A 13,819-nucleotide genomic window follows, 5' to 3' on the forward strand; every position below is an offset into this window, starting at 1 on the left:
TGAAACTTTTACTCATTAGTTCTTCTAACTGAGATTTAAGTTCAATTAATTCCAGTAGTGACATTCGATAAGGAGCAATTGAGATTGGCCCGGCTCCAGGTACCAACTCAATCGCAAACTCAATTTCTTGAGCAGGAGGGAATTTAGGTATGTTGTCCGGAAACACTTCAGAAAATTCACATACAACCGGAATTTGCTCTAAGCTTTGTTCCTCACCCGACAAATTTGCCGCCAACAAAACTACACCCTCACATTCACACCCACTGCAGTTCACAACAACGGAGTTCAATTAATAGTCCATTGCCACAATCGGCCCTTCTGACCCTTTTGACATAAAATGTAGCGTCCTTTCAGAACAGTTTAGGAAAACACGGTTTTTAGACAACCAATCCAATCCCAATATGAGATCAAGACTAGTCATCAGCAGACAAATCAAGTCATGAAAAGAATCACGCTGTTTAAATCGGAATGACACTTGTGAACTGCCTAACCTAGTCACAATGGCTTCAGAAGTGGCATTATGTACCTTCAGATCATAACCCGAGACCACAATCTTCAATTCTAGTTCACTAGCCTTTTCAATTGCTATAAATGAATGCGTCGCTCTCGAATAAAAAAAAGCAGTTAAAAGTTTACCGGCTACTTTACAGTTACCTCTAATTAGTCTCTCAGATCCCTCAACACCTGCTGCAGAAGTAGTGACACTCTTCCCGGTTGCTGTACTCTACCGGTCTCAAACTTTTTCTTCTCTGGACAATTCTAGGCCAGGTGCCCGGGTTGTCCACAAAAGTAGCATACCCCTGATCCCAATCTGCACGGGACTCCAGGATGATACTTTTCGCACCTCTGACAACTTAGATTAGTCTGTGGCTGCTTCCCATACCTTCTTCTTTGATTGGCATTGTTATTCAACCTTTTGAAGTTATTCTGACCCAAAATATACTGTAGAACAAAACCTCCACGCTTGAAATTTCTGTCCCTTGGTGCAAAGTTCCTTCCTTGAGCCCTTTGAAATGGCATCTTCTGACTTCCTCTCTCCACTACTGCCTTCCTCAGACACTCCTCAGCCACCCGGCTTTTGTTTACAAGCTTAGAGAATACTCTAATTTCCATCAGTCCAATGGATATCAGAATATCACTCCAGAGTCCTCCCTCATATTTGATGCACTTCCATTCAAAAAAATCCTCTGGAGCGCCTTGACAAATATGAGAAAATCGGCACAGTTCTTCGAACTTGTTAATATACTCAGTAACAATCATCTGGCCTTGTTTTAATTGGAGCAACTCATGCTCCTTGGCATTCTTGACTGAACTGGGAAAGTACTTTCTATAGAACTCTGTTCAGAACACTTCCCACGGTACCACAGCACCATCTGGTTGCAGGATACATCGTGTTCTTTGCCACCAATACTGGGCTTCACCATGCAGCTGATAGGTCTCGAACTTGACCAACTGTTCCTCAGGAACCTATTGAGCCTTCATTGCCCGCTCCATTGCCTAAAGCCAGTTATTCGCTTCAGTAGGGTTTGAGGTCCTCCTGAAGGTCGGAGGGCGCACCTTCAGAAAAGAGGCAAGCGTCATTGGACCCTTGATAAACCCATATTTTATGATATACTTTGTGCCTAATTTAAGTGATTTATTCAATTCTTCACTCACTTATTCATGTAAATTGCATGATTTTACTTTCCCTTCCTTATTATGTGATGTATGTGAAAAACATGTTTCCTATGCTTTAAAAATAATAATTTTAATTTTTCTTTATTACCATTTGATGCCGTGATTCGTGTGTTGAGTAATTTCAGATCTTCTAAGGCAGGAATGACTTAAAGGATGGAAAGGAAACATACAAAATTGGAAGGAAAGCATAAAACGGAGTTTTTGAAGAAACTGGCAGTGACGCGATCGCATGGACGACGCGGCCACATGCCAACGCGAAATAGCAGTGACGCGACCGCGTGATTGACGGGATCGCGCGCCATAAGCGAAACGCATATGACGCGGACACATGACTGAAGCGACCGCGTGACAAGGAAAACTCCAAATGACGCGACCGTGTGACCCACGCGGACGCGTGACAGAGGCCACGCACCAGAAAATACAGAAAATGCTCCCAGCGATTTCTGAAGCCCTTTTTGGCCCAAATCCAAGTCCAGAAGGCACAGATCAAAGGTTATGAAGTGGGGAAATGCATCCATTTAAAGGAGAGTCTCCAATTAGTTAGTATTTATGAATTAGATGTAGTTTTGAGGGAGAGGTTCTCTCCTCTCTCTTTTAGGATTTAGAATTAGGATTTCTTTTGCTTTCAGGATTATCTCTTTTTATCAGGTTCAACATTCCTTTTTATTTATCTTCTCAATTTAGTTTATGAATTCTTCTATGTTACAGATTATTCTTTGAATTAATGTTATTTGAGGTATTTCAGTTTATTATTGCTCTCTTTTATTTATGTTACTGTTGCTTCCAATCTGAAGACATTTTTATTCCAATAGATTTACGTTTTCCCTTTTGGTCTTGATTAAGAAATCAGTAACTCAGGAGTTATCAAACTCAACGTGATCGATAATTGTTATCTTTGCTAGTTGAATTGAACTTCAATAATCCCAATCTTTTTCTAGGAATTAACTAGGATTTGAAGATCAAACTAATTAGTCACTTGACCTTCCCTTGCTCTAGTAAAGGTTAACTAAGTGGAATTAAGATTCAATTTTCATCATCATTGATAAGGATAACTAGGATAGGACTTTCAATTTCTCATACCTTGCCAAAAGTGTGTTTTACAGTTATTTTTTTATTTTACAGTCTTTTACTTATTTTAATTGCAATTTAAATTACTTGTTCCTCATCTTCAAAACCCCGATTTACAATCTTCATAACCAATAATAAGAACATGCTTCCCTGCAGTTCCTTGAGAAGACGACCCGAGGTTTAAATACTTCGGTTATCAATTTTAAAGGGGTTTGTTACTTGTGACAACCAAAACATTTGTAAGAAAGGTTGATTGCTTGGTTTAGTAACTATATTTGCAACGAGAGTTTACTATAACTTCTAAACCATCAATCCTTCCAGTTCTTTCAAAATGGCGCCGTTGCCGGGGAACTACAATCGTGTGCCTTATTATTGGTTATTGTAAATATTTCTCTTTTACTTGTTTATTTATTCTTATTTTCTCCTTTTATTTTTATTAGCTACTATGAATTCTCACCCCCCTCGCTTTGAATTTGGTTCTAATATTGTTGAAAGGAGTGAAAGTTATAATAGGAACATGCATCAAGGTCAGAGCAATGAAAGATGGATGGAGCCAAGAGGATATGATCAACCCTTTAGGCAACAACACCCTCCAAGATATCATGGACAAAGACCATTCTACAATGCATACCAAGCCAATAGGCATGGTGGACAACCTTGTAGTTACCAACAAGCCCCACCCTGTGCTTATAGACCATCCTCTCAACGTAACTTCGAACCAGCACACTCACAAGCTCCTTTTCACCATTCACTACCATATGATCCTCATTTTTCCCAATTCCAATCCAATTACTCCCAAACACCACCACTTTCCCATGTACCACGTCCAAATTCATCACTCCGAGAATCAGAGGTTCGCCTCAAGGAAACAGTAGATCAACTTCAAACAACCCTTCATCAACTGGAGCAAGCTGTAAGTCAATTATCTTCTAGACGTTCGAACATTCAAGGACCTCCCACAGCCCCATGTGGACAATCTAAAGAAGAGCGTAGCATGAAGGAGATACTAGAAACTCCAGTGGACAGAACAGGGCATGACTTCGTACTGGAACAAGTAGAGGAAGCTGTCATTGTAAACGAAGAAGAGTTGGTTGAAGACTTAGGATACGCTGAACTTCCATGGGAATCCAGAGTTATGGAGAATTCTATCAAAAACGTTACAATTGATGGTAAGGAGGATAGTGCACAACTCCCAAAGCAAGTCTTTTATGAAGAACTAGATGGAATAATCCAAGAAGCAAGTTTCCTTGATGATGATAATCTCAAGTCAAGTTCTCCCAGTAATGAACTTGCATCAGCAAGTGAATTCTCTGAGATCGAAGAATCTTCCCCAAGTGAATACGAAGATGATGCGGAGGTAGATTTCTCTTAACCTCCTGTTTATGACTTAAGTGACGAGGAAGACATAGAAGGCTTTGATCAGGACATGGATGCAATTGAAGAAGTCTGCAAGGAAGTGAAGAAATTCACCGAAGATCACAAGGGAGTAGAACTTACAGAACCACTAGAAACACCTATCCCAAGGCCATTACCACCCAATACAAGCTTCAAGTGGGTACAATCCTTAACCTTTAGCTTTATTTTCCCACTCGAATATGGTTTGCTTGAAACAGATGGCCAGCTTAGAGCTCTCTGCGGCTTTAAGAGTAAGAGGGAAATGGCTCGCACTCAGAGCTGGTGCACAAGGTTCAATAAGGTTCCACGCTTCAATTCGAAGTGAACGGATTGGCATCATGATCAATCGAATGGATCTCGGAAAACGTTTGGTCATCTTGGTGAAAATCTACTTTCTAAACAGCCCGGATGGAAAAATATAGATCAAGACGAAGGCAGATTTAAAAGCAAAGTTTGGGATCCTGGAATCTATTCTGACATTCGTCACCCCGGGAGCCTGACAATTTGCTTGAAGATACTCAGAAGCTTTACATGCCTAGTTTGGGATCCCGGAGGCTGTTGGCATTCTAAACATTGGTGGAGATTTCTGGACGAATTTAAGCGCAAGCCGCCATAACAGGAAGCTCATCCAATGTCCAACTTAAGGACTTTAACTAAAAGTGCTAGGTGGGAGACAACCCACCATGGTATGGTCATTTCTTTTTCAGTTTTATTTCGTGTTATTTATTTTTGTTTTCCTTTTCAATTGAACCTGAATATTATTCATTCGCATTGCATACTGCATAATTGCATACTTGCATAAAAAAAAAAAGAGAGAGTAGTGGTGCGCAGAAATTGTGATTACACTTTGATTATGTAAAATTCATTGCTCTTTCTTTCCCTGGCAATGGCGCCAAAAACATGATGCCAATACCATGGTTCACAATTTTGCACAACTAACCAGCAAGTGCACTGGGTCGTCCAAGTAATACCTTACGTGAGTAAGGGTCGAATCCCACGGAAATTGTTGGTATGAAGCAAGCTATGGTCACCTTGTAAATCTCAGTCAGGCGGATATAAAATAGTAATGGGGTTTTCGAAAATAATTAATAAAATAGAGATAGAAATACTTATGTAAATCATTGGTGATAATTTCAGATAAGCGCATAGAGATGCTTTCGTTCCTCTGAACCTCTGCTTTCCTGCTATCTTCATCCAATCAGTCTTACTCCTTTCCATGGCTGGCTTTATGTAATGCATCACCATTGTCAATGGCTACTTTCGGTCTTCTCTCGGGAAAATGATCCAAATGCCCTGTCACGGCACGGCTAATCGTCTGGAGGCATCACCCTTGTCAATGGTCACATCCTATCCTCTCAGTGAAAGTGGTCAACGCACCCTGTCACGGCACGGCTATTCATCTGTCGGTTCTCGATCATGCTGGAATAGGATTTACTATCCTTTTGCGTCTGTCACTACGCCCAGCAATCGCGAGTTTGAAGCTCGTCACAGTCATTCAATCATTGAATCCTACACGAAATACCACAGACAAGGTTTAGACCTTCCGGATTCTCTTGAATGCCGCCATCATTCTAGCTTACACCACGAAGATTCTGATTAAGAGATCTAAGAGATACTCATTCAATCTAATGTAGAACGGAAGTGGTTGTCAGGCACGCTTTCATAAGGAATAATGATGATTGTCACGTTCATCATATTCAGGTTGAAGTGCGAATGAATATCTTAGAAGCGAAATAAGATGAATTGAATAGAAAACAGTAGTACTTTGCATTAATCTTTGAGGAACAGCAGAGCTCCACACCTTAATCTATGGAGTGTAGAAACTCTACCGTTGAAAATACATAAGTGATAATGGAGTTCATTGGTCTCGGCCCCAGGGGGGAACCGGAGTAACCAAGACTGTGAATACAATGATAAAAAGCTCTATTTATAATAAACTAGTCACTAGGGTTTACAAAAGTAAGTAATTGATGCATAAATCCACTTCTGGGGCCCACTTGGTGTGTGCTTGGGCTGAACTTGAGTGTTACACGTGTAGAGGTCATTCCTGGAGTTGAACACCAGTTTTGGTGCCAGTTTGGGCGTTGAACTCCACTTTGCAACTTGTGTCTGGCGCTGGACGCCAGAATTGGGCAGAGAGCTGGCGTTGAACGCCAGTTTGCATCATCTAAACTTGGGCAAAGTATGGACTATTATATATTGCTGGAAAGCTATGGATGTCTACTTTCCAACGCAATTGGAAGCGCGCCAGTTTGAGTTCTGTAGCTCCAGAAAATCCACTTTGAGTTCAGGGAGGTCAGAATCCAACAGCATCAGCAGTCCTTCTTCAACCTCTGAATCTGATTTTTGCTCAAGTCCCTCAATTTCAGCCAGAAAATGCCTGAAATCACAGAAAAACACACAAACACATAGTAAAGTCCAGAAATGTGAATTTAACATAAAAACTAATGAAAACATCCCTAAAAGTAACTAGATCCTACTAAAAACATACTAAAAACAATGTCAAAAAGCGTATAAATTATCCGCTCATCACAACACCAAACTTAAATTGTTGCTTGTCCCCAAGCAACTGAAAATCAAATAGGATAAAAAGAAGAGAATATACTATAAATTCCAAACTATCAATGAAACGGAGCTTCAATCATATGAGCAGGACTTATAGCTTTTTGCCTCTTGAATAGTTTTGGCATCTCACTTTATCCATTAAAGTTCAAAATGATTGGCATCTATAGGAACTCAGAGTTTAGATAGTGTTATTGACTCTCCTAGTTCAGTATGATGATTCTTGAACACAGCTATTTTATGAGTCTTGGCCGTGGCCCTAAGCACTTTGTTTTCCAGTATTACCACCGGATACATAAATGCCACAGACACATAATTGGGTGAACCTTTTCAGATTGTGAGTCAGCTTTGCTAAAGTCCCCAATTAGAGGTGTCCAGGGTTCTTAAGCACACTCTTCTTTTGCTTTGGACCTTGACTTTAATCGCTCAGTCTCAAGTTTTCACTTGACACCTACACGCCACAAGCACATGGTTAGGGACAGCTTGGTTTAGCCGCTTAGACCAGGATTTTATTCCTTTAGGTCCTCCTATCCACTGATGCTCAAAGCCTTGGGATCCTTTTTATTTGCCCTTGCCTTTTGGTTTTAAGGGTTATTGGCTTTTGCTCTTGCCTCTTGGTTTTAAGAGCTTTTGGCTTTTTTTACTTGCTTTTTCTATTTTTTTTTTCTGCAAGCTTTGTTCTTTGCTGCTTTTTCTTGCTTCAAGAATCATTTTTATGATTTTTCAGATTATCAGATAACATGTCTCCTTGTCATCATTCTTTCAAGAGCCAACATATTTAACATTCTTAAACAACAACTTTAAAAGACATATGCACTGTTCAAGCATACATTCAGAAAACAAGAAGCATTGTCACCACATCAATATAATTAAGCTAAGTTCAAGGATAAATTCGAAACTCATGTACTTCTTGTTCTTTTGAATTAAAACATTTTTCATTTAAGAGAGGTGATGGATTCATAGGACATTCATAACTTTAAGACATAGTTACTAACTACTAATGATCATGTAATGAAGACACAAACATAGATAAGCACATAACATAGAAAACGAAAAATAGAAGAAATAAGAACAAGGAATGAATCCACCTTAGTGATGGTGGCGTTTCCTTCTTGAGGAACCAATGATGTCCTTGAGCTCTTCTATGTCTCTTCCTTGTCTTTGTTGCTCCTCCCTCATTGCTTTTTGATCTTCTCTGATTTCATGAAGGATGATGGAGTGCTCTTGATGTTCCACCCTTAGTTGTCCCATGTTGGAACTTAATTCTCCTAGGGAGGTGTTGATTTGCTCCCAAAAATTCTGTGGAGGAAAGTGCATCCCTTGAGGTATCTCAGGGATTTTTTGATGATGAGCTTCTTCATGTGCCTGTTGAGATCCATGAATGTGCTCTCTTGTTTGCTCCATCCTTTTCTTAGTGATGGGCTTGTGAGATGAATCTTTCCATCTCCCATGGCTCAGAGGTGGAAGCAATTGTCTTCCCTTTCCTCTTTCTTGAGGTTTCTCTGGCCTTTGGCCTTAGATGCCATTAATGGTTATGGAAAAACAAAAAAGCTATGCTTTTACCACACCAAACTTAGAATGTTGCTCGCCCTCGAGCAAAAGAAGAAAGAATAGAAGAAGAAGAAGAAGAAGATATGGAGGAGATAGAGGGATGTGTGTATTCGGCCATATGGGTGGGATTGGGTGGGGAAAAGATGTTGAATTTTGAAGGTAGGTGGGTGTATGGATGTGAGTGATAAATGGAAAACAGAAGGGATGATCATGAATGGAGAGAGAGGGTGAGGTAGGTGGGGATCCTGTGAGGTCCACAGATCCTGAGGTGATCCTGTGGGGTCCACAGATCCTGAGGTGATCCTGTGGGGTCCACAGATCCTGAGATGATCCTGTGGGGTCCACAGATCCTGAGGTGTTCAAGGATTTACACCCTTGCACCAAATTAGGCATGCAAAATGCCTTTGCACGCAATTCTGGGCGTTCAGCGCCAGGTTGGTGCCCATTTTGGGCATTCAACGCCCATTTACTGGCCATTTCTGGCGTTGAACGCCAGAACCATGCTTGTTCTGGCCGTTCAGCGCCAGCTCCTCTCCAGGGTGCAATTCTGGCGTTCAGCGCCCAGATGATGCCCCTTCTGGGCGTTCAGCGCCCAGATACTGCCCATTTTGGGCGTTCAGCGCCAGAACCATGCTCTGTTCTGGCATTGAACGCCAGGCAGATGCTTCCTCCAGGGTGTGATTTTTCTTCTGCTGTTTTTGATTCTGTTTTCAATTTTTATATTTATTTTGTGACTCCACATGATCATGAACCTATAAAGACATATAACTAAGAAAAAATAGAGTTAGATAAATAAAAATTGGGTTGCCTCCCAACAAGCGCTTCTTTAATATCAATAGCTTGACAGTGGGCTCTCATAGAGCCTCACAGATGTGCAGAGCTTTATTGAAACCTCCCAACACCAAACTTAGAGTTTGGATATGGGGGTTTGACACCAAACTTAGAGTTTGGTTGTGGCCTCCCAACACCAAACTTAGAGTTTGACTGTGGGGGCTTTGTTTGACTCTGCTTTGAGAGAAGCTTTTTCTGCTTCCTCCCTATGGATGCAGAGAGAGATCCTTGAGTTGTAAACACAAGGTTGTCCTTATTCAATTGAAGGATTAATTCTCTTCTGTCCACATCAATCACAGCTCTTGCTGTGGCTAGGAAAGGTCTTCCTAGGATGATGGATTCATCCTCTTCCTTTCCAGTATCTAAGACTATGAAATCAGCAGGGATGTAAAGGCCTTGAACCTTTACTAACACGTCCTCTACTTGTCCATAAGCCTGTTTTCTTGAATTGTCTGCCATCTCTAATGAGATTTTAGCAGCTTGCACCCCATAGATTCCCAGTTTCTCTATTACAGAGAGGGGCATGAGGTTTATTCCTGAACCAAGGTCACACAGAGCCTTAAAGATCATGGTGCCTATAGTACAAGGTATTATGAACTTTCCAGGATCCTGTCTCTTCTGAGGCAATGTCAGTTGATCCAGATCACTTAGTTCATTGATGAACAAGGGAGGTTCATCTTCCCAAGTATCAATGCCAAATAATTTGGCATTTAGCTTCATGATTGCACCAAGAAACTTGGCAGCTTGCTCTTCAGTACCATCCTCATTCTCTTCAGAAGAGGAATACTCATCAGAGCTCATGAATGGCATAAGGAGGTTCAATGGAATCTCTATGGTCTCTAGATGAGCCTCAGAGTCCTTTGGTTCCTCAGAGGGAAGCTCCTTATTGATCACTGGACGTCCCAGGAGGTCTTCCTCCTTGGGATTCACGTCCTCTCCTTCCCTTACAGGTTTGGCCATGGTGCTTATGTCAATGGCCTTGCACTCTCCTTTTGGATTCTCTTCTGTATTGCTTGGGAGAGTACTAGGAGGGATTTCAGTGATCCTTTTACTCAGCTGGTCCACTTGTGCTTCCAAATTTCTAATGGAAGACTTTGTTTCATTCATGAAACTCACAGTGGCCTTAGATAGATCAGAAACTAAATTTGCTAAGCTAGATGGATTCTGCTCAGAATTCTCTGTCTGTTGCTGAGTGGATGATGGAAAAGGCTTGCTATTGCTAAACCTTTTTCTTCCACCATTATTAAAGCCTTGTTGAGGCCTTTGATCCTTCCATGAGAGATTTGGATGATTTCTCCATGATGGATTATAGGTGTTTCCATAAGGTTCACCTACGTAATTTACCTCTGCTATTGCAGGGTTCTCAGGATCATAAGCTTCTTCTGCATAAGAAGCCTCTTGAGTACTGTTGGATGCAGCTTGCATTCCATTCAGACTCTGAGAAATCATATTGACTTGCTGAGTCAATATTTTGTTCTAAGCCAATATGGCATTCAGAGTATCAACTTCAAGAACTCCCTTCTTCATAGGCGTCCCATTACTCACAGGATTCCTCTCAGAAGTGTACATGAACTAGTTATTAGCAACCATGTCAATGAGTTCTTGAACTTCTGCAGGCGTTTTCTTTAGGTGAATGGATCCACCTGCAGAAGTATCCAATGACATCTTTAAGAGCTCAAATAAACCATCATAGAATATATCCAGGATGGTCCATTCTGAAAGCATGTCAGAAGGACACTTTTTGGTCAGCTGCTTGTATCTTTCCCAAGCTTCATAGAGGGATTCACCTTCTTTTTGTCTGAAGGTTTGAACATCAGCTCTAAGCTTGCTCAGCTTTTGAGGAGGAAAGAACTTGGCTAAGAAATCCGTGACCAGCTTATCCCAAGAGTTCAGGCTGTCTTTGGGTTGAGAGTCCAACCACACTCTAGCTCTGTCTCTTACAGCAAAAGGGAAAAGCATGAGCCTGTAGACTTCAGGATCTACTCCATTAGTCTTAACAGTATCACAGATCTGTAAGAATTCAGTTATGAACTGAAAAGGATCTTCAGATGGAAGTCCATGAAACTTGCAGTTTTGCTGCATTAGAGAAACTAGCTGAGGTTTCAGCTCAAAATTGTTTGCTCCAATGGTAGGAATGGAGATACTTCTTCCATGTAAATTGGAATTAGGTGCAGTAAAGTCACCAAGCATCCTCCTTGCATTATTATTTTCGGCTGCCATCTCCTCTTCTTGTTCGAAAATTTCTGAAAGGTGCTTGCTGGATTGTTGTAATTTAGCTTCTCTTAGTTTTCTCTTCAGAGTCCTTTCAGGATCTGGATCTGCTTCAACAAGAATATTCTTGTCCTTGCTCCTGCTCATATGACAAAGAAGAGGGCACAGAAAAATAATAATAATAGGGATCCTTTTTACCCAAGTATAGAGGTTCCCTTTAGGTGAGTGGAAGAAAAAGAGAAGAAAAGAGAGAGATGGAATTTTCGAAAATTGTTTTTGAAAAATAGTTAGTGATTTTCGAAAATAGTTTTTGAAAAAGGTTAGTGATTTTTTTTTCGAAAATTAAAATAAAAATTAAAATAATTAGTTAATTAAAAAGAATTTTTGAAAAAGAGGGAAGATATTTTCGAAAATTAGAGAGAGAGAGTTAGTTAGGTAGTTTTGAAAAAGATGAGAAACAAACAAAAAGTTAGTTAGTTAGTTGGAACCAATTTGAAAATCAATTTTGAAAAGATAAGAAGATGAGAAGTTAGAAAGGATATTTTAAAATCAAATTTTGAAAAAGATAAGATAAAAAGATATTTTGAAAAGATATGATTGAAATTAGTTTTTGAAAAAGATTTGATTTTTAAAGTCACAATTAATGACTTGATTCACAAGAAATCACAAGATATGATTCTAGAACTCAAAGTTTGAATCTTTTTTAACAAGCAAGTAACAAACTTGAAATTTTTGAATCAAAACATTAATTGATGATGTTATTTTCGAAAATTATGAGATAAAATTAAGAAAAGATTTTTGAAAAATATTTTTGTAATTTTCGAAAATAACTAAGAAAAATGAAAAAGATTTGATTTTTGAAAAAGATAAGATTTTAAATTGAAAATTTGATTTGACTCATGAAAACAACTAGATTTTTTTTAAAAAATTTTTGAAAAAGTCAAATCTAATTTTTGAAATTTTGAGAGAGAAAAAGGGGAAAATATTTTTTTTTTATTTTTGAATTTTTATGATGAGAGAGAAAAACACTAAAAAGATGCAATGCATGAACTTTTTAGATCAAAACATGTGATGCATGCAAGAATGCTATGAATGTCAAGATGAACACCAAGAACACTATGAAGATCATGATGAACACCAAGAACATATTTTTGAAAAATTTTTAATGCAAAGAAAACATGCAAGACACCAAACTTAGAATTCTTTAATGCTTAGACACTAAGAATTCAAGAATGCATATGAAAAACAAGAAAAGACACAAAACATGCAAATACAAAGATCAAACAAGAAGACTTACCAAGAACAACTTGAAGATCATAAAGAATACTATGAATGCATGAATTTTCGAAAAATGCAAGATGCACATGCAATTGACACCAAACTTATAACATGATTCAAGACTTAAACAAGAAACATGAAAAATATTTTTGATTTTTATGATTTTATAATTTTTTTGTATTTTTTTTCGAAAATTATTATGAAAAATAAAAATAAGGATTCCAAAATTTTTAATATGAATTCCAGGAATCTTATGCTTTTTAGTCTAAAGCTCCAATCAAAGGGTTAGGCATGGCTTAATAGCCAGCCAAGCTTTAGTATGTAAATCAGGAACATCAGCAGGTGGATTAGCAACAACTAGCTTGCTCTTGATAACAAATTAGAAGCCTCAGTCCAAATGAATTTAGACATGGCTTTACAGCCAGCATGCTTCATCATGCTTCATGAAACTCTAGAATTCATTCTTAAAAATTCTGAAGAAAAATATTTTTTGAAAACATTTTTATTTTAAAATTTTTTTCGAAAACAAGGAAGAAATTTTTGAAAGATTTTTGAAAAAAAATTTTTGAAAACAAAACAAAAAGAAAATTACCTAATCTGAGCAACAAGATGAACCGTCAGTTGTCCAAACTCGAACAATCTCCGGCAACGGCGCCAAAAACTTGGTGCGCAGAAATTGTGATTACACTTTGATTATGTAAAATTCATTGCTCTTTCTTTCCCTGGCAATGGCGCCAAAAACATGATGCTAATACCATGGTTCACAACTTCGCACAACTAACCAGCAAGTGCACTGGGTCGTCCAAGTAATACCTTACGTGAGTAAGGGTCGAATCCCACGGAGATTGTTGGTATGAAGCAAGCTATGGTCACCTTGTAAATCTCAGTCAGGCGGATATAAAATAGTAATGGAGTTTTCGAAAATAATTAATAAAATAGAGATAGAAATACTTATGTAAATCATTGGTGATAATTTCAGATAAGCGCATAGAGATGCTTTCGTTCCTCTGAACCTCTGCTTTCCTGCTATCTTCATCCAATCAGTCTTACTCCTTTCCATGACTGGCTTTATGTAATGCATCACCATTGTCAATGGCTACTTTCGGTCTTCTCTCGGGAAAATGATCTAAATGCCCTATCACAGCACGGCTAATCGTCTGGAGGCATCACCCTTGTCAATGGTCACATCCTATCCTCTCACTGAAAGTGGTCAACGCACCCTGTCACGGCACGGCTATTCATCTGT

The 13,819-nt window shown here is 39.1% G+C and overlaps 1 non-coding gene across 1 annotated transcript; it reads left to right on the top strand.

The window, feature by feature from the left end:
• Window positions 1-10,803: 10,803 nt before the first annotated feature.
• LOC112768108 (small nucleolar RNA R71) lies at window positions 10,804-10,911 on the top strand. Its single transcript, XR_003185546.1, has one exon. It is a non-coding gene; the product is annotated as a small nucleolar RNA R71 (small nucleolar RNA).
• Window positions 10,912-13,819: the final 2,908 nt, after the last annotated feature.

This window comes from Arachis hypogaea, chromosome 17 (genome assembly GCF_003086295.3).
Source record: "Arachis hypogaea cultivar Tifrunner chromosome 17, arahy.Tifrunner.gnm2.J5K5, whole genome shotgun sequence".
NCBI classification, from domain to species: domain Eukaryota; kingdom Viridiplantae; phylum Streptophyta; class Magnoliopsida; order Fabales; family Fabaceae; genus Arachis; species Arachis hypogaea.